Source organism: Nycticebus coucang, chromosome 8 (assembly GCF_027406575.1).
Source record: "Nycticebus coucang isolate mNycCou1 chromosome 8, mNycCou1.pri, whole genome shotgun sequence".
Lineage (NCBI taxonomy): Eukaryota > Metazoa > Chordata > Mammalia > Primates > Lorisidae > Nycticebus > Nycticebus coucang.
This window is the reverse complement of record NC_069787.1, coordinates 67754707-67777151: the sequence shown is the minus strand read 5'-3', so window position 1 is coordinate 67777151 and position 22445 is coordinate 67754707.

Here is a 22445-nt window from a genome sequence, read left to right as displayed (position 1 = left end):
AAACAATCTTCTGTTGAATAACAGATGGGTGCAGGAAGAAATAAAACAGGAAATCATTAACTTCCTTGAACATAACAACAATGAAGACACAAGCTACCAAAACTTGTGGGATACTGCAAAAGCAGTTTTGAGAGGAAAATTCATCGCTTTAGATGCCTACATTCGAAAAACAGAAAGAGAGCACATCGACAATCTCACAAGAGATCTTATGGAACTGGAAAAAGAAGAACAATCTAAGCCTAAACTCAGTAGAAGAAAAGAAATATCCAAAATCAAATCAGAGATCAATGAAATTGAAAACAAAAGAATCATTCAGAAAATTAATGAAACAAGGAGCTGGTTTTTTGAAATAATAAATAAAATAGACAAACCATTGTCCAGACTAACGAGGAATAGAAAAGTAAAATCTCTAGTAACCTCAATCAGAAATGATAAAGGGGAAATAACAACTGATCCCACAGAGATACAAGAGATCATCTCTGAATACTACCAGAAACTCTATGCCCAGAAATTTGACAATGTGAAAGAAATGGATCAATATTTGGAATCACACCTCTCCCTAGACTCAGCCAGGAAGAAATAGACCTCCTGAACAGACCAATTTCAAGCACTGAGATCAAAGAAACAATAAAAAATCTTCCAACCAAAAAATGCCCTGGTCCAGATGGCTTCACTCCAGAATTCTATCAAACCTTCAAGGAAGAGCTTATTCCTGTACTGCAGAAATTATTCTAAAAAATTGAGGAAGAAGGAACCTTCCCCAACACATTCTATGAAGCAAACATCACCCTGATACCAAAACCAGGAAAAGACCCAAACAAAAAGGAGAATTTCAGACCAATCTCACTCATGAATATAGATGCAAAAATTCTCAACAAAATCCTAGCCAATAGATTACAGCTTATCATCAAAAAAGTCATTCATCATGATCAAGTAGGCTTCATCCCAGGGATGCAAGGCTGGTTTAACATACGCAAGTCTATAAACGTTATCCACCATATTAACAGAGGCAAAAATAAAGATCACATGATCCTCTCAGTAGATGCAGAAAAAGCATTTGATAAAATCCAGCATCCTTTTCTAATTAGAACACTGAAGAGTATAGGCATAGGTGGCACATTTCTAAAACTGATTGAAGCTATCTATGACAAACCCACAGCCAATATTTTACTGAATGGAGTAAAACTGAAACCTTTTCCTCTTAGAACTGGAACCAGACAAGGTTGTCCTCTGTCACCTTTACTATTCAATGTAGTGCTGGAAGTTCTAGCCAATACAATTAGGCAAGACAAGGAAATAAAGGGAATCCAAATGGGAGCAGAGGAGGTCAAACTCTCCCTCTTTGCTGACAACATGATCTTATACTTAGAGAACCCCAAAGACTCAACCACAAGACTCCTAGAAGTCATCAAAAAATACAGTAATGTTTCAGGATACAAAATCAATGTCCACAAGTCAGTAGCCTTTGTGCACACCAATAATAGTCAAGATGAGAAGCTAATTAAGGACACAACTCCCTTCACCATAGTTTCAAAGAAAATGAAATACCTAGGAATATACCTAACGAAGGAGGTGAAGGACCTCTATAAAGAAAACTATGAAATCCTCAGAAAGGAAATAGCAGAGGATATTCACAAATGGAAGAACATACCATGCTCATGGATGGGAAGAATCAACATTGTTAAAATGTCTATACTTCCCAAAGCAATCTACCTATTCAATGCCATTCCTATCAAAATACCAACATCGTACTTTCAAGATTTGGAAAAAATGATTCTGCGTTTTGTATGGAACCGGAAAAAACCCCGTATACCTAAGGCAGTTCTCTGTAACGAAAATAAAGCTGGGGGCATCAGCATACCAGATTTTAGTCTGTACTACAAAGCCATAGTGCTCAAGACAGCATGGTACTGGCACAAAAACAGAGACATAGACACTTCGAATCGAATTGAAAACCAAGAAATGAAACTGACATTTTACAGCCACCTAATCTTTGATAAACCAAACAAGAACATACCTTGGGGGAAAGACTCCCTATTCAATAAATGGTGTTGGGAGAACTGGATGTCTACATGTAAAAGACTGAAACTGGACCCACACCTTTCCCCACTCACAAAAATTTATTCAAGATGGATAAAGGACTTAAATTTAAGGCATAAAACAATAAAAATCCTCCAAGAAAGCATAGGAAAAACACTGGAAGATATTGGCCTGGGGAAAGACTTCATGAAGAAGACTGCCATGGCAATTGCAACAACAACAAAAATAAACAAATGGGACTTCATTAAACTGAAAAGCTTCTGTACAGCTAAGGAGACAATAACCAAAGCAAAGAGACAACCTACACCATGGGAAAGGATATTTGCATATTTTCAATCAGACAAAAGCTTGATAACTAGGATCTATAGAGAACTCAAATTAATCCACATGAAAAAAGCCAACAATCCCTTATATCAATGGGCAAGAGACATGAATAGAACCTTCTCTAAAGATGACAGACGAATGGCTAACAAACACATGAAAAAATGTTCATCATCTCTATATATTAGAGAAATGCAAATCAAAACAACCCTGAGATATCATCTAACCCCAGTGAGAATGGCCCACATCACAAAATCTCAAAACTGCAGATGCTGGCGTGGATGTGGAGAGAAGGGTACACTTTTACACTGCTGGTGGGACTGCAAACTAGTACAACCTTTCTGGAAGGAAGTATGGAGAAACCTCAAAGCACTCAAGCTAGACCTCCCATTTGATCCTGCAATCCCATTACTGGGCATCTACCCAGAAGGAAAAAAATCCTTTTATCATAAGGACACTTGTACTAGACTGTTTATTGCAGCTCAATTTACAATCGCCAAAATGTGGAAACAGCCTAAATGCCCACCAACCCAGGAATGGATTAACAAGCTGTGGTATATGTATACCATGGAATACTGTTCAGCCATTAAAAAAAATGGAGACTTGACATCCTTCATATTAACCTGGATGGACGTGGAAGACATTATTCTTAGTAAAGCATCACAAGAATGGAGAAGCATGAATCCTATGTACTCAATTTTGATATGAGGACAATTAATGACAATTATGGTTATGGGGGGGGAACAGAAAGAGGGAAGGAGGGAGGGGGGTGGGGCCTTGGTGTGTGTCACACTTTATGGGGGCAAGACATGATTGCAAGAGGGACTTTACCTAACAATTGCAATCAGTATAACCTGGCTTATTGTACCCTCAATGAATCCCCAACAATTAAAAAAAAAAAAATTTTAAATTACATTTTTAAAAAAGTCAGAGACCAGTCCATGTTTTTGGTTTGCTTTTTTTTTTTTTATGGAAAGGAAAAATGAGGTACTCAAAGCCTTTTTTTTTTTTTTTTTTTTTTGTTTGGTTTTTGGCCGGGGCTGGGTTTGAACCCACCACCTCTGGCATATGGGACCAGCACCCTACTCCTTGAGCCACAGGCGCTGCCCTCAAAGCCTTTTTTTTGTTTGTTTGTTTTTTTGAAACAGAGTCTCATTATGTCACCCTCGGTAGAGTACTGTGACATCATAGCTCACAGCAAACTCAAACTCTTGGGCTTAAGCAATTCTCTTGCCTCCGCCTTCCAAGTAGCTGGGTCTACAGGCACCCGCCACAACACACAGCTATTTTTTTGTTGCAGTTGTTTAGCTGGCCCGGGCCAGGTTTGAACCCACCAGCCTCAGTGTATGTGACTGGCGCCATAACCACTGTGCTATGGGCACTAAGCCAAAGCCATTTAATTTTTAAGTAAGTTTTACTAAATATTAAAACATAGATCAACAGAAGATACCAATTCCATCCACTTTTCAGATAATGAAATCGAGTCTCAGGAAGAACAGGTAAGATCAATAAAAAAATTTACAAAAATGAGATTCAAATTCACATCTGCTTAACAAGGTCTACACTTTAAGCCCCTTTGCCATACTGTCTCTAACAGTTATCCTTTAAAAGTTGAATTCTCCAACTGCAATAGGATTTGGATATAACCCATTCTCATCTCACTGCTCAAAATATTGTTCTCTAAAACTATGACATATGGACATTTTCATGTAAAACCCTCCATGAGAGAATTATAAACTCTTATATGAGGACAAGCAGTACAGAAAGTGGTTTATGTTTGGAAATAGTCGACCCAAAATAAGAAATAAATGAACGTTTGAAAGGGAGAGTTGCTTGTCTCAGTCTGGGCAAAGTGTCAGTTTCCAGAAATCCATGAAGATTAAAACAAGGACTCAGAAGAAGCCAACATTGCTGATTGTGTGAAAGCTTAGAAACCAAGGCTGATTAGGCAAAATTGCATTCTGCGGACTTTATATTCAGTCAGTACTGGGCAAAAGGGAGGGTTCCTTTCTTTCCTTAGCAACCTTTTTGAAAAGGAATACATTCTGTATGTACTTGACACCAAGGAGAAAGCCCAGTTCAAAACTAGGCTTTGTTTCAGTAGATTAACAGCAGTTTATTTGGGGTTTTTTGTTTGTTTGTTTTTACATATGCATGTGTTTATTTGTTTTCCACTTTTTGCCTTCACAAAATTAAAAAGGCTTAAAATTTAATAACAACAGTTTATTTTGTTCTCAAATTTTTTTCCTGTTCTCATAATCAAGCAAAAAGTAATTAATCTCTGATTCCTTTTTACACTCATGGAAAGTTTCTTCATGCATTTATACATTTCTACATACATACATTTCAAGGTAGTGAGGCCTTTTTAGATTCTGCAGGAAGGAGGACACAAGGTATCAAAGTAGAAAAGTGTTAGCAGGCCACTGGGCCAGGTGCCATAGCCTGACAAAAGATCTCACCTGACTCTACTCAACTGAGTCAAATCTGAAGAATGGGATAACCCCAGGCAACACCCATAGCTCAGTGGGTAGGGCACCGGCCACATACACTGAGACTGGTGGGTTCAAACCCAGCCCAAACAAGCTAAAACAACGACAACCACAACAACAACAACAAATAGCCAGGCATTGTGGGAGGCACCTGTAGTCCCAGCTACTCGGGAGGCTGAGGCAAGAGAACACTTAAGCCCAAGAGTTTGAAGTTGCTGTGAACTGTGACACCATAGTACTCTACCAAGGGTGACATAGTGAGACTCTGCCTAAAAAAAAAAAAAAAAACGGGATAACCTCTTCTGCACCACCTTGGTATACACAGATGAAAAGCAAATGTTTAAATATTGTATACATTAACGTTGTAAATACCAAATGAATATTTTTATAGGTCAATCATACCTCAATAAAGCGGTTTTTAAAAAGAAAAAGAAGAACAACATAATGACCAGGTGTAGTAGCTCAGGCCAATAATTCTAGCACTCTGGGAGACCAACACAGAAGGATCACTTGAGCGCAGGAGCTCGAGAATTGCCTGAGCAACAGAGACCCAAAAATCTACTAAAAATAGAAAAATTAGTCAGGTAGGTGTAGGTGGTAGGTGGTAGGTGTCTGTTGTCTCAGCTACGAGGGGGGCTGAGGCAAGAAGATGGCTTGACTCCAGGAATTTGAAGTTGCTGTGAGCTAGGCTGAAACCATGGCACTCTAGACTGTAGTAACAGAGTGAGACTCTGTCTCCATATAAAAAAAAAAAAAGCAACATAAAACCAAAAGTTAAGATCAAAAAATAAAAGTCACTTGTTTGCATAACTAAGTTTCAAAGTTTTCCTCTTTGCAACTTCTAAGAGATTCAGTGGCACCACAGAACATGTCTTCAAAGCCTATAGAAACAGGCCAGGTTTTAATCCAGGCCTTACCATTGTAGTTGAAGATGAAAACAAAGTTTGTCTCTAGTTTCCCCACAGCACAGGAATTGGTACATCCACAGTGCTTAGTGGTATTTGTTGAATGGGGGGGAATATATGGATGGACAAATGAATTATTGGCTTCCTGCCTCTTTTACAATGCTGTTTTCCCATAAAACCAAGAAATTCACAGTAACCAATCAAAAGAGGCCTAATCAACCCGAGCAGGCATGATAAGAAATTTCCCTCTGCTTCAACCCTCCAAAGTTTCAAGGTAACTTTGAAATAACCTATCTGATTTTTCTTCCTTGTCTCTGATTTCTACCCATGAATCTTTCTCTCCCTCTCTGCTCAGCTCAGTAGAATGCCTTTCCATTTTGTAGATGAGATCCTGACCAGTTCATGAATCACTAAAAAGCCAATTAGATTTTTAAATTCAATTTGTGGAAATTTTGTCAGTTGACAGCTTCTTGGTTCTGGTATGTTCTCTTAGACAGCCCCAGTGGGGTCAGTTCTTCCGACATCTAGCTCCTGCAGCAAAACAGTTCCCCAGTAACTAGTTCCTACAGTGAAGAAGCAACCCCAGCAGCCAGCATAGGCAATTCTGTAACTGTGTGCCTCTTGTTAGCACCTTCCCATGAACAGCTTCCCTTGGCACTCTACAGGAAACATTTCCAGCAAGTTCCACCCAGTGAAACCTACAACAACCTCTCTACCATTCAGAGAACCATGGCTACACCCTCTCCACCTAGAGCTCAGCACTGGGAGCAGTAGGCTCCTCCTTGGGCACGTGGTCTCAGCCCTGGGGGTGTAGCTGCTTCTTTTTTTGTTTGTTTTTGTTTTTGTCACCCTTTGTAGAGTGCCAATGTGTCACAGCTCACAACAACCTCAAACTTTGAGGCTCAAGTAATCCTCTTACCTCAGCCTCCTGAATAGCTGGGACTATAGGTGCCTGCCACAATGCACAGCTATTTTTAGAGACAGGATCTCGCTCTTGCTCAGGCTGGTCTTGAACTCATGAGCTCAAGCAATCCACCCACCTCAGCCTCCCAGAGTGCTAGGATTACAGGTATGACCCACTGTGCCCAGCCTTGTTTCTTATATCTACTATCCTTATATCACTTAGAGATCTCCGTACTTGGTAGCAATCCCTCATTACACAATGAGGAAGGGAAGAGGAGGATGAAGAAAGAGAAAAGTAGCTCATGTAAGTGATGTTTGATCTCTCTTGAAGCACATGGGACATACCCTTTAGGGATCCCTGGGAGAGTTGCTGCACTACAAGGTAACTAACATGAGAGATCCTGCCCCAGGTCAGCTTAGCTCTTACCCTTTGCAGTATCTACACAGCAGCTTCCCTCTGGAGTCCCTTTGCCTGGAATATAACCCTCTCTGTGGGTACTAACAAGCTGCTTCAAGTCCACACTGACATCTCCCTCCACTTCTCTTCCCTGCTCTGCTAGGCCCAGTGCTCACTAACAAACACTAATCCACTATCTTAGCACTATTGCATCTAAGAAATGGGACTCCAGCCTCCCCTTCCTATAGATATTTCCAGTCCTGCTCATCCTATTCTATGAAGTTGTATCTTGACTTGGCTTGGAAAGCGGGACAACCACCATGGGAAAGGATGGGACAGCCCTCTCCACCAGGCTGACAATGTGTGATTCTATCCTCCTCAATCTTCACTCATAACTTGAAACAGGTTAGTAGTGCATTTCCATGTCAGCTATTGCTCCATAAATCCTTCAGTGGCTATCTGGCCCAATTGTTGGCAGCTGCCCTACTCTGAAAAGACTTACTAGGAGACACAGCATCAATTTCAACCCCACATTGGGCCCTTTGGATAGTTTGAGAGAGAAAATCTCTCAGATTCCTATTACACAATAAACAACCTATTAAAATACCGCACGATTAGGTGAGGTTCCATCAAATATCCTCCGTCTTCCTGGCCTCCAATCCCCTCTCCTCGCCCTCCTCTTTCCTCCTACTTTCTTGACTACAGTTATGTTTTACCATTGGTGTGAATGTGTAGGGGACCTCACCTAATGTGCATAATGCAATGGTACATTTCAAAACTATAAAGAAAAGAGTATAATTGTCTTACCACGACAAATAAGTAAGCGAGGTGATGGATGTGTTAATCAGTTCAGTGTAAGCATTTCACATTGTATATCAAATCAGTACACTATACCCCATAAATGCATCAATGTATACAGTTATGATTTAATGAAGAAAAAGATACTGCACGATTAAGCACAATAGCGACATTCTATGGGTAGTGTCACAAAACCAAGGTTTTCCTGGAGTGAGTATATTTGTCTTGTCCTAAGCAAAGAATGTGGAATAAGGTATTGAGGAGAGAGAAGAGCTCGTGTATAAGTCTGGAGGAGAATGTATTTCCCCCCACCCAAGAATTCCACATTGTTTCTGTAACAAATATTTACCAGTACCTACCAAGTTTCAGGCTCAGTTCTAGGCACTGGAGTTACAGTAGAGAAAGAAACACCACAAAAATCCTGACCCTCAGGAGGCTTACTATGCCAGTGGGAAGAAGGAGGAAAATCAGGGTGCAGAGAGAGATAAGAATGCAGAAAAGGGTGGGCAGTTAAGAAAGAACCTTACTAAGAAAGGAAATTTTGGCTTATTTTAGGAGACTATCACTGATCGGTTTAAAGCCAAGGGGAGGTATGAGAGATTTATATCAAATCACTCTGTTCCAAAGCATATTTCCCTTGGTCTTTTCCATAAAAATCCTCCCAATTCATTTGTCAAGGCTGAAACAGTACTCTTACTATACCTAACAAAGGCAGCCTGCAAACAAGAAGTACAGAAGAACCTCAATTCTGAATAGAGGCACAAAAATCCTAATAACCTTAAAACAAATTCTTATCCATCTGGAAAGGAATGAAGACAGAATCTTACATTATACACAAGTAAAAATAGATTTCATGTGTATAAAGATTTAAACATAAAAATAAAACTATAAAAATACTAGAAGAAAATATAAAAGACTATATTGTAATCCTGGAAGAATTTTTAAAATAGGATATAAAATATTCAAAGATTTGGCCACAAGTCAAAACATTAAGCCTCTACAAGGCAAAAGTTACCATAAGCAAAATCACAATCTAGGAAAATATATACAATATATGTGATAGATAGCAAAGGGCCATACGTGTAAAGCCCCTACAAATCAACATGGAAAAGACTAATGTCAACACTCCAGTAAAATAAGGGCAAAAGATATGAACAAACATTTCTCACTCTCAGTAAATGACATAGAAATAGACATTATCAAACATATAAAAAAGATATTTCACCTTTAACCATGGAGCCCAGAGTTGTATTGCTTTTTTTTAAAGAAATCACATTGGGTGGCATCTGTGGCTCAAGCAGTAGGGCGCTGGCCCCATTTACCAGAGGTGGCGGGTTCAAACCTAGTCGTGGCCAAAAACTGCAAAAAAAAAAAAAAAAAATCACATCAATAGGCTTGTATCACACTTTTTTTAAAGCTTGTGATAAACCAGATGCTCCAGAATTTTTTTCATGAAGAGCTACCAAACTGGATTTTCTGCATTCTAAACTAGAAAATTGCTCTTTTAGAGCTAAATTGCAGACCCTACATCTATTTCTATGACACTCAAACTTCAAAATGATCTTAACAGGAGGCACCTGTGGCTCAGTGAGTAGGGCGCCGGCCCATATGCCGAGGGTGGCAGGTTCAAACCCAGCCTGGCCAAACTGCAACAAAATAATCTTAACAGGTCTGAAATCTGGACTGAAATAAACAATTGAAATTTCCTATCTGTCATGCCAGCTTTCAATTCCAGATTATATTTTTATCCCAACTCATTTTTATTAAAGATTAACATCTCAGGAACAAAGATAAAAAGCAGATGCAATCAGATCAAAGGAGGAAGTACAAAGGAAAGAGCTTCTGAGAAGATAGGAGTGGCCCCAGAAGAAGCCCATGCTTGCCTGAGGCAAAAAAAAAGTGAGGAGAGACGGATGGGGTGATGGGGTGGGGGTGGAGCAACTAATCAAATCTCTAGTGAAGGTAACAGGTAGGTAAAGGCAGCCAAGTGATTCACCCCACACCACCTGTGCCAAGCAGGTTGGAGGCTTGGATGAAACAGACCACATAGTGTCTGGGGCAGTTAGAGAGACCCAGAAGTAGCATGAGACCTCACCATCAGAAAACTTTGCTAGCATCCTACCAGCATCACGTCATGGCTCTTGTCATTAGAGGGAGTATGACATAAACAAACACGGTATTTACAGATAGGCTAATAGGAAATCCCAAAGAGCCAGATGAGTGAAAAAGCAATAATGTTCTCATACTTGCAGGAAACATCAGGAACCAAGTACTAAACTCAATAAATAGAACTAACACCCAAGGAAACAGAGTTAATGCAACAAACAGAGAGAAAATTTGGTGAAGGCTTTGTTAACCAGTTTGATGTAAGCACTCCAAATTGTATATAAAATCACCACATTGTACCCCATAAATGCATTAATGTACACATTTATGATTTAATAAAAAATTTTAAAAAGAATCAAATAGAGATCTTAGGGGAAAATGAAAATAAAACAGCACAATGGATACAGCTGGGGAGCAATTAATAAGCCAGAAAACTCTTTTGGAATGTAGCATGAAAGAGCAAATAGACTAAAAATATGAAAGAAAAGCCATACTGTAATTTCTGCTACATTCTACTGTAAGAAGTGACTGATGAGAGCAGCCCACATTCAAGAGGAAGAATCTAGCAAGACTAGGAGGCAGGATTTGGGGGGACCTCCATGTGATAGACCATCACTCACACTTCATCCTCCATCCCTCCCACTGCTTTGTATTTGCCTCTATTATCACCCATATTTCCTATAATGTTATAATTTGTTTACTTGTTAGTCTCCCCAGCACACTATGAGTCTCATGAGGGCAAGAACTAACTCACTGTTCCTCCGAATTCACAGTGGCTGGTTCAGTTTTAGCACAAAACAAAGGTTCAGTAAACGTTTGTGAAATTAGATTACCCCTGTTGCAATTGTTCAGATTACATAGAGTCAGGGTACCTGCTCTTAAGATTATTCCAGACCATCTGGGCTATATCACCCCCAAAAATATTAAAGAAATTGTTTTCCATGTAAAGATAACCACCAGGAGAACGGAAGTAGAACATACAACTTCCAAGACATTAGAAGGAAGGGAGACAAAGAAAACATAATCAATTCAACAGAAGTCTTTTTTATGCCCTAGTTGGAAATCTACAAATAACATAGGTAAACATAATTAATAATATAGCAGATTTAAATAATGTAAACATTGGACTTGAATTAAAGATATAAAGAAACAATTTTACAGCCAATTTGTGTTTAAACACATACGGCACATTTATAAAAATTATGTATCATGCTACAAAGACCTCAAAACTCAAAAAAAATCACATAGGCCATATTGTAACACTATTTAAAATTCAAAAAACAAAAAAATTGACATCCCCTCACCAAGAATCTATAAACATAAAATGTGAAAATCCTCTTTTAAGCCTAAAGAGATCACCAACTACAAAAAACATATCAAAGGTACTCAAAAGTCTCCCTCCCCATCAGATCCATCTGATTTTAAATGTGAATGCTGACAAACTGTTGACATTATAATTCCCATGTTATATAAACAAGTCCAGATCACCAAAAAAGGTGAAAAGTTTTTTAATTACTATTATGGAGTTAGCATGATACTGATATTAAAACCAGGAAAAAAAAAACAAGAAAAGAATAGGCCAATTTCATGTACAAACATATATGCAGAATATTGATATAGCACAATATTCAAATAATAGAAAAATCTTACTTATTCTAGGAATATTAATGTTAGATCACATTTAAAATCTATTATATACTGAATTATATTAACAGATCAAAGAAGAAAATCCACATAAGCAGTTCAATGTGTGGAAAATTAGGTGATAAAATTTAATACTAGGGCAGCGACCATAACTCTGTGGGTAGGGGGCTGGCCACATACACCGGGGCTGGTGGATTAGACCCCAGCCCAGGCCTGCTAAAACAACAATGACAACTGCAACAAAAAGAACAGCCAGGCATTGTGGCAGTGCCTGTAGTCCCAGCTGAGGAAGAGAATCGCTTACGCCCAAGAGTTGGAGGTTGCTGTGAGCTGTGATGCCACAGCACTCTACCCAGGGTGACAGCCTGGGACTCTGTCTCAAAAAAAAAAAAAAAACAGGTTAACACTGAATTCTCTAAAAAGAAAAAAAAAAAAAAAAACTCAGCAAGCCAAGAAAGAAAGAAGAAAACATCAAACACTAAAGCAAAATATTACATGTTTTCCCATTCAAGTCAGGTACAATTCAAGCATATCTGCTACCACTCCTACTGTTGAAAATTGTAGCAGCAGCAGCCAAATTAGGAAGAAAAGAAAGAGAAAAAAACTCTAAGGGTCTATAGGTGACAGAACTGTATAATATGAAAATATAAGACGATCAACTGATAACAAGGAAATTAAATATCAGATTAATACACAAAAACCCACAGCTCTACTACCCTGTTTCCTCGAAAATAAGACATCCTCCAAAAATAAGACCTACTCACAGGAAAGATAAGATGTCCCCTGAAAATAAGACCTAGCACATCTTTGGGAGCACACCTTAATATAAGACACTGTCTTATTTTCGGGGAAACAGGGTAGTATTGGTTACCAATACTAACCAATTGAGGAGGAAAGAAGTATCCCATTTACAATAATAACAAAAATTATATCATCACTTATTAATGAACAAGAAATATATAAGACATGCTACATAAAGAAATCTATGAAAATTTAGTATGTTTTGGGCAGCGCCTGTAGCTCAAAGGAGTAGGGCACCAGCCCCATATACCGGAGGTGGTGGGTTCAAACCCGGCCCCAGCCAAAAAACTGCAAAAAAAACCTTTAGTATATTTATCAAAATACCTCCCTAAATTAATTTACAAGTTCAAAGAAATATCCATTAAAATCCTCAAAGATTTGATTTTCATGGAATAAAATACACTGATTCTAAAACTTATCTGAAGAAGAAAATATTCAAGAATAGACACTTTTTCTCTTAATAATTGAAACAATATAGCACCAGAGTAGGAACAGACAAATGGATATATGATACAAAAAGAGAAAAATCCTGAACATACCTATACATGTATCAGGGATATAGTATATGATTTTTTTAATGAGGTATATTGAATCATTGGGGGAAAAGATGATGCATGCAATAAACAATTTGACAATTAACTGTCAATGTGGAAGAAATTAGATTTCCTACCATTCACAAAAATAAATTCCAGGTGGATTAAGTATTTAAAGTAAAAAGAAAAGCCATGAAAAAGTTAGAAGAAAATCGAGAATATATTTATAATCATTTTTTTTTTTGAGACAGAGCCTCAAGCTATCGCCCTGGATAGAGTGCTATGGCATCACAGCTCACAGCAACCTCCAAATCCTGGGCTCAAGCCATTCTCCTGCTTCAGCCTCCCAAGTAGCTGGGACTACAGGTGCCTGCCACAACGCCTGGCTATTTTTTGGTTGCAGCCGTCATTGTTGTTTGGCAGGCCCAGGCTGGATTTGAACCTGCCAGCTCAGGTGTATGTGGCTTGTGCCTTAGCCACTTGAGCCACAGGCACTAAGCCAATAATATTTATAATCTTAAATCCCTTTTAAACAATATTTTTTGAGAAATTTAAAACCTGGAAAATAAAACACTAATAAATTTGATAACATCAGAATTTTAAATGTCTACAATGAAAAAAAAAAAAAAAGTTTAAAAAGAGACAAATTATACAGCCAGGCACAGTGGCTCATCCCTTTAATCCTAGCACTCTGGGAGACGGAGGCAGGAGAATCCCTTGAATTCAGGAATTTGTGACCAGCCTAAGCAAGAGCAAAACCCTAAGTCTACGAAAAACCGAAAAAATCAGCTGGGCGTTGTGGCAGGCACCTGTAGTCCCAGCTACTTGGGAGGCTGAGGCAGAGGCAGGAGGATCGCTTGAGCCCTGAAGTTTGAGGTTGCTGTGAGCTAGGCTGAAGCTAGACACTCTAGCTCTGGGCAACAGAATGAGACTGTCTAAAAAAAAGAGAGAGCGAGAGACAAATTACAGAAACTATTTGTAGTGTTTACAAGATTAATATCCAAATAATACTAAGCACTTCTACATATAAATAAAACAAACAAAATGAATACAAATACATTTTTAATACAAAATGACAAATGAACAATTCCTAGAAATAGAAAACAAATGAACAATAAACATATAAAAATCCATTCAATTTCACTAGCAGTCAGTAAAATGGAAATTAAATAACAAGAAACAATTAGAGTCTCATTTGATTGGAAAATCCAGACAAATGGTATTTACAAATGTCTTTAGGAACCTCTAATTTAGAAACTGCTACATGAATAAAATGTGGATCCCTCCCTGGAAAGGATTAAGGGATTAGGAAGGACAGGGAACTGGGTGTCTTTTTTTTTTTTAATTTGATTGTTTGTTTAAGCCTTTGTGTCCTATTTGACTTTTTAAACTTTGGTAAGAAAAGTAAATTTAATTTTTAATAATAAATAGAGTAAAGAGAGAGCTCTTTATTAGAAAAAAAGGTCACCACTGCCCCAGTTCAACCTTGCAAAGCCTAGAAGGTGGCATCACATCTATCCACTTGTGAATTGTTCTTTTTCCAGGCCAGCTTGAAAATCAACATCTCTTTAAAATAAAGCGTAGCCTCAGATTAATTAACAGTGGCACTGGCACACACTTGGATTCAAGTGACTCCCTTAGGTTCAGCCTCAAGTAAATTAATAACACTCTCCATTGCACTTGAATGTCACTTCTTTCATCACTCACAATTGCTTGGTTTGCCTTCTGTGGACAAAGATTTACTCTCTGCCTCTCAAAATACTTATAGAAATTTATTCCCACCCTGCAAACAGGAGGAAAGGAAGCAATTTATCAGCCCATGAGAAGCCTGAAGGTGAAGACCTTTTCTGACTAATCGCACTTTGATTAACAAGAAGCTGACAGGCTGGATGGGAAAGTCAGCTGACTTTTTCTGTGCTCCACTTTTCGGGAAATCTCAGGGTATATCACAACAGATACATGCACAAGAAGAGCTGATATTAGGGGCAAAATCCCAAACAGCCAAACTCAGGTTAGTGCTCCCAGATACCTCTCATGCCCCAACTCATGGTACTTAATCCTCCCTTTCCTTTCACTTTCCTGAGCATTACTCACCTCCCACTGAAAGCACCTCTCCTTCAGCACTCCAGATGGAGAGGTTTCACCAAGCCCTCACTGGGGAAAGTTACCTAGCCCCTGGCAAGCCTTAACTAATGGAGTCAGAAGCTGATGGATGACTTCCCCCAGTCAGTCCTCCTCTAGAGCATTTTGAGATGCGGCTAATGTTGCTCTCAATGTTAACCTCATCACTGCACCCTTTTCTTTCTTCCTTTGCTCTCTCCGGCCCTTCCTTTGTACCACTTGGCAGTTCCTCCAAAATAAACTACATGCGTCAAGGCTAAGCTTTAGAAAATTATATAAGCTAAGATCGAGGGAGACCAAAGGTCCCAGTTCACCTGAGACACTGACAGTGCCTCCCCCAGGCATGTAAAACACAGTTGAAGCACTCACACGGGGGACTTATCAAGCCCTGGCAAGCCTCAACTAATGGGAGCCAGCGGCTGATGAATAAATACTTCTCCCAGCCTTAAACTTCTAGAGATTTCCCAGGACATGGGACATTCCCAGGACAAGGCACTGGGGAAAGTCCCAGGCAAAACCAAGATGAATTCAGCCTAACAAGATAGTGAATCTTTGTCCATTCTTTGACATCTCTGATGTTAATACACAAACTTAAATATTGTTATTACTCGTTATTTGATCTTTGAAAAGCCAATTAAAAACATTCAGTGGGGAAAAGATTCCCTATTTAATGAATGGTGCTGGGTGAACTGGCTGGTGACCTGTAAAAGACTGAAACTGGACCCACACCTTTCACCATTAACTAAGATAGACTCTCACTGGATTAAAGATTTAAACTTAAGACATGAAACTATAAAAATACTAGAAGAAAGTGCAGGGAAAACTCTTCAAGAAATCGGCTTGGGCGAATATTTTATGAGGAGGACTCCCCCGGGCAGTTGAAGCAGCATCAAAAATACACTACTGGGACCTCATCAAACTAAAAAGCTTCTGCACAGCCAAGAACACAGTAAGTAAAGCAAGCAGACATCCCTCAGAATGGGAGAAGATATTTGCAGGTTATGTCTCTGACAAAGGTTTAATAACCAGAATCCACAGAGAACTCAAACATATTAGCAATAGAAGAACAAGTGATCCCATCTCAGGGAGGACAAGGGACTTGAAGAGAATCTTCTCTGAAGAAGATAGGAGCATGGCCTATAGACATATAAAAATGCTTAATCATCAGAGAAATGCAAATCAAAACTACTTTGAGATATCATCTAACTCCAGTAAGATTAGTCCACATCACAAAATCCCAAAACCAGAGATGTTTGTGTGGATGTGGAGAAAAGGGAACACTTCTACACTGCTGGTGGGAATGCAAACTAATAGACCTTTTGGAAAGATGTTTGGAGAACACTTAGAGAACTAAAAATAGACCTGCCATTCAATCCTATAATTCCTCTACTAGGTATATAACCAGAAGACCAAAAATCACACTTTAACAAAGATATTTGTACCAGAATGTTTATTGCAGTCCAATTCATAATTGCTAAGTCATGGAAGAAGCCCAAGTGCCCATCGACCCACAAATGGATCAATAAATTGTGGTATATGTACACCATGGAATATTATGCAGCCCTAAAGAAAGATGGATACTTTACCTCTTTCATGTTTACATGGATGGAGCTGGAACATATTCTTCTTAGTAAAGTATCCCAAGAATGGAAGAAAAAGTATCCAATGTACTCAGCCCTACTATGAAACTAATTTATAGCTTTCGTATGAAAGCTATAACCCAATTATAGCTCAAGAATATGGGGCAAGGGAGGGGAAGGGAGTGGGGAGGATGTATGGAGAGAGGGTGATTGGTGGGATTACACTTACAGTGCATCTTACAAGGGTACATGTGAAACTTACTAAATGTAGAATATAAATGTCTTAACACAATAACTAAGAAAATGCCATGAAGGCTATGTTAACCAGTTTGATGAAAATATTTCAAATTGTATATAAACAACACATTGTACCCCATGACTGCATTAATGTACACAGCTATGATTTAATAAAAAAAAAAAAATAATTGTTATTACTGGCCCAGCGCCAATAGCTCAGTGGTGAGGGCACCGGCCACATGCACCAGGGCTGGAAGGTTCAAACCCGACCTGGGCCTGCTGAAACAACAATGACAACAACAACAACAATAAGAAAATAGCCAGGCATTGTGGCAGGCAGCTGCAGTCCCAGCTTCTTGGGAGGCTGAGGCAAGAGAATCACTTAAGCCCAAGAGTTTGAGGTTGCTGTGAGCAGGTGACACCGTGGCACTCTACCAAGGGCAACATAGTGAGATTCTGTCTCACATACACACACACACACACACAAAAAGTTGTTATGACCAATTTTTTATTCCTTTGTCAATTCACTCAATATATGGAGCATACTTTCTGCCAATGACTGAGAATGAAATAGAAGACGTATCTTGAAGTTTTATTAGTCTGAGGGAGGAAAAAATACTTAAACAAATAATCGTAGTATATCATGACACCTGCTACAGCAAAGTAATGCATAAGGCTCCCCACAGGCACAGAGAGAAGGCCCAGCTTTATGGTGGGGGTGCAAAAGACTGGTGACAGAATTTATGGAAGAATGAGGGAAAGATTGCCAGGCAAGAGAGCCATGCTGGGTAATCCAGGCACTGCCAAAACCCCTTGGGTATTTGTATTATTTAAATTATTCCATGATAATTTAAGATACGAAAATGAACTAATTGCCGGGCGCAGTGACTCATGTCTATAATCCTAGCACTCTGTGAGCCCGAGGCGGTGGATTGCCTGAGCTAACGAGTTCAAGACCAGCCTGAGCCAGAGTGAGAACCCATCTCTAAAAATAGCCGGGCCTGTGTCAGGCACCTGTAGTCCCAGCTACTTGGGAGAATGAGGCAAGAGAATCACTTGAGCCCAAGAATTCAAGGTTGCTGTGAACTACCACACCACGCACTGTACCGAGGGCAACATAGTGAGACTCTGTCAAAAAAAAGAAGGAAGAGAGGGAGGGAAGGAAGGAGGGAGGGAGAGAGGAAGGAAGGAAGCAAGCTAATGGATACAAGCAGGACCTTTTGACTACTAGCTTTGGCACAGAAACAGTTTGGGGTGAACCCGGAGTGGGTCAGGAACTTCAGTCAACTACAAAACCCCGTCACGGATGTCTGAAGGCGCGACTGATGGTGATAACCTTTTAAGTGCAATAGGTGAGAAATTCCTGCAGAAACAACAGGATGTTTTCCCCCATGTGGCAGCTTGTAACTCCCTAGAGTATATAATCCTCACCTCTGACAGCAACCTCAAAATCAGATGGGATTTCTACAATAGCAAATACGTCCAGGCTAAAGATGATTAGCAGGAAGCTGTGGGAAAAGAGAGAAGAAAATAGTTCTAAGAAAGGAGGAGAAAAGACTATTATCACCACATGATCCAGCAATCCCACTTACTGGGTATATATCCCCAAAAAAGAAATCTGTATGTTTTGATTTCACCGTGTTATCTGCAGCCCCATGTTCACTGCAGCACTACTCACAACAGGCAAGATACGGAATAAACCTGAAGTGCCCATCAACTGAGGAATAGATAAAAAAAAAAAAAAAAAGAATGTATACACAATGAAATACTATTCAGCCTTAAAAAACAATGAATGAGCAACATGAATGAGCCTGGAGGACATTATGTTAAGTGAAATAAGCCAGACCCAAAAAGACAAATATTGCCTGATCTCACACAGATGTGGAATCCAAAAAGGTTGAACTCACAGAAGCAGAGAGAACAATGGTGGTTACCAGGCGTTCAGTAACCCCCTGGTGATGGATGAACGGTAAGAAACTTCAGTTAGACAGGAGGAATAAGTTCAAGAGACCCATTGTACAGCACAGCGACTATAGTTAACACTGACGTACTGTAAGCTTGAAAATCACTGAGCGTGGGGCGGCGCCTGTGGCTCAGTGAGTAGGGCGCCGGCCCCATATGCCGAGGGTGGCGGGTTCAAACCCAGCCCCAGCCAAACTGCAACAAAAAATAGCCGGGCGTTGTGGCGGGCGCCTGTAGTCCCAGCTGCTCGGGAGGCTGAGGCAAGAGAATCGTGTAAACCAAAGAGTTAGAGGTTGCTGTGAGCCATGTGACGCCACGACACTCTACCCGAGGGCGGTACAGTGAGACTCTGTCTCTACAAAAAAAAAAAAAAAAATTAAAAAAAAAAAATTTTTTAAAAAAAAAAAAAAAAGAAAATCACTGAGCGTGGATTTAAGTGCTCTCTTCACAAAAAAACAAATATGTCAGATAATGCATATGTTAATTAGATTAACTATCACACAGTGCATACATATTTAAAACATGTTTTGCATGATAAATATATACAATTTTTACTTGTCCGTTTAAATAAATAGATATTAAAAATTAGAGGAAGATGGCAAAAATAAGTGCTACCTTCTCTCATACCCCAAATCTCTTTAAAATGACATTAAAAACTTAATTATTTAAAATCTAATTTAATTTAATTAAAAAAATTTTTTTGAGACAGAGTCTTACTATGTCACCCTTGGTAGAGTACCATGATGTCACAGCTCACAGCAACCTCAAACTCTTGGGCTTAAGCAATTCTCTTGCCTCAACTTCCTGAGTAGCTGGGGCTATAGGCACCCACCACAACGTCTGGCTAATTTTTCTATTTTTTGTAGAAACAGGGTTTCACTCTTGCTCAAGCTGGTCACAAACTTCTGAGCTCAAGCAATCCACCTGCCCAGCCTGCCAGAGTGCTAGGATTATAAGCTTGAGCCACCACTCCCGGCTATAACTTCATGGTTAATAATTGGCAAAAAAGAAACTAAAATGTCTATTAATGACAAAATAAATTACTATGTGCAAACCATGGAAATTTACAGAATAGTAAAAGTACAGGAATTGTACTTACATCTATCATTTTGAATTAACCTTATACAGATAGATAATTGAACAACAAAAAAGTAACTCATCGAAAAATATATTATAAACATATAAAAGATTAAAGGCCCATATGAAAACACATTATATCAGCGTTAAATATTACCAAAAAGTAAAATTTTAAATGAAAGCAAAGAAATCATTAACACAAAATTTAAGAGGGTATGTCCGGGTGGACTCAAAAATATCAGTCGTGTTCTTAAATTGAGTAATGGCCACGGAGTATTTATTTGGCCAGTGTAGATGCTCCTCGCCTTGTGATGGGAAACCCATTGTAAATTGGAAGTATCAATAAGTCAAATATGAGTATTTTGTACATGTGATGAGATGTGAAGACAGAAAACACACTTAGCAAACCAGGCTGGCAACACAGCGCCCTCGCTAGAGTATTGCCTGTTTACCCTCGTGACTGTTGGCTGACAGAGCTGCAGCTGCTGCCGCCACTCAGTATCTTCAAAGATTATCATAATGCACAGTGCCAGCCCCGGAAAATATCAAAATTCAAAACATCGCAAAACTCAGTGTATCACAATCACTTTCACACCATGTTAAGTTGAAAAGTTGTAAGTCAAACCATCAGGGAATGTCTATTAGGAAAACCATATTCCAACATTAAATACACTCTTCTGAATGTATACCATATGTCATATTTTTGGCTGGGCATGGTGGCTCATGCCTGTAATCCTGGCTGAGTCAGGAGAATTGCTTGAGCCCAGGAATTTGGGGTTGCAATGAGATATGATCGCCTCACTGCACTCCAGTCTGGGTGACAGAGCAAGACCCTCTCTCAAAAGCCCATTTTATTTTCAAAGAAGTTCACTATAGAAGTAAGAGAAGTTTTTAGAATCTTCAGAGAAATCCCTAATTCAGCATCAACATAATTTAAAAAGATAGAGGGGCGTGTTGTGCCAAGTATCAAGGTAATAAATTAGGGTATACTTTCAAATGAGCTGAGCCCAATAAACTCCACCTTGCCCTCTAAGAGTGATAAGGGTAGGATTTGCAGCTAAGAGTAGAATTTGCCCCCAGAATATAGCCCCTAGATTAATCTCCAGAAACAGAGGGAAAGATGGGCAGAGGAGGGCTCCTAGACTCCTTATTGATGTGAGAGAGAAGTGGAGCAAAGCCAAGGGTGACTTTAATGAGACAGATGAGAGGCTGATATTTAGAGAAGCAAAACCTTATACCTAGAAATTTGTGTACCCAGGTGTAGCCCAAATATGCTGTCTGCTGACCACACAGTGTGTCCAGGCAGATGACCCCCCAACCTTCTCTTATACTCTCCACTGCCATCACCAGAAACAACCTTCTGTAACACAGCCTGCATGTCTCTGGGCTTTAAAAATCAAATATTTTAAGTCTAAACTTAAGTATATATATGAACAGAAAACCAGAAATCCCCCAAATATTTGAGGGTAATCAGTTCTTTTAAAGAAGTACTGAACAAGAAATCAAAGAACAAATCCCTAAGGAAATAAAGAAAGCTCTAGTAAGTATAATTATCATTACATTTAGAAAGATCAACAGAATTTTAATCATTAAAAACTGTTTAACATAAATTATTATATTACATTTATATTTCACCTATATAATCACAGTTTGAGTTAGCAGCTGAAATATCAAACTCAGAGAACCCAATGCAAAAGTCGGAAAAAAATTGAAAGGAAGTGAGAAAAATTAAGCAATATATATCTAATAGCCGTCTAATAAGGAATTTAGAAGACAAGAATGGATAAAATGGAGGGGAGCTGGGTGTTGTAGCGGGTGCCTGTAGTCCCGGTTACTTGGGAGGCTAAGGCTAGAGAATCGCTTAAGCCCAAGAGTTTGAGGTTGCTGTGAACTGTGACATCACAACACTCTACAGAGGGCAACATAGTGAGACTATCTCAAAATAAAAAACAAAAACATTCTGATTGTATGTTATAAGATTATGAGTCAAGCAACATTTCAAGAGGAGAATTAACTATTCACATTTGATTCCCATCCTCCTTTGAAATGGAAATTTCAAATTATGATTCTGAGATAAGTAATAAGCACAAAGAAAAAAGTAGTAAACTAAGGTGGGACATCTAAAAGACAAATAGATAATCTTTCACAAGATTAGATTTAAAATAATAAAATAAAATCCAAACTGAAAACGAGAGACATGGTATCTAAAGGAAAAGGTACGGAGAAGCGGAAAACAGGCCAGGTGTGGAGAGGATGGACAGCGTCTCTCCATCATATACACTAAGTCTCACCACATCAGGAAATATGCACCATGTCCTTGGTTTCCATTACCCCACTATTGTTAAATATCGTATTAATTAGCCAAGTAAGGTAGTGCATGCCTGTAGTATCAGCTACTCAGGAGGCTGTGGCAGGATTGCTTGAGGCTGGGAGTTTGAGGTTGCTGTGAGCTAGGCTAAGCCATGGTACTCTAGCCTGGGCAACATAGTGAGACTCTGCCTAAAAAAAACAAACAAGGGCGGTGCCTGTGG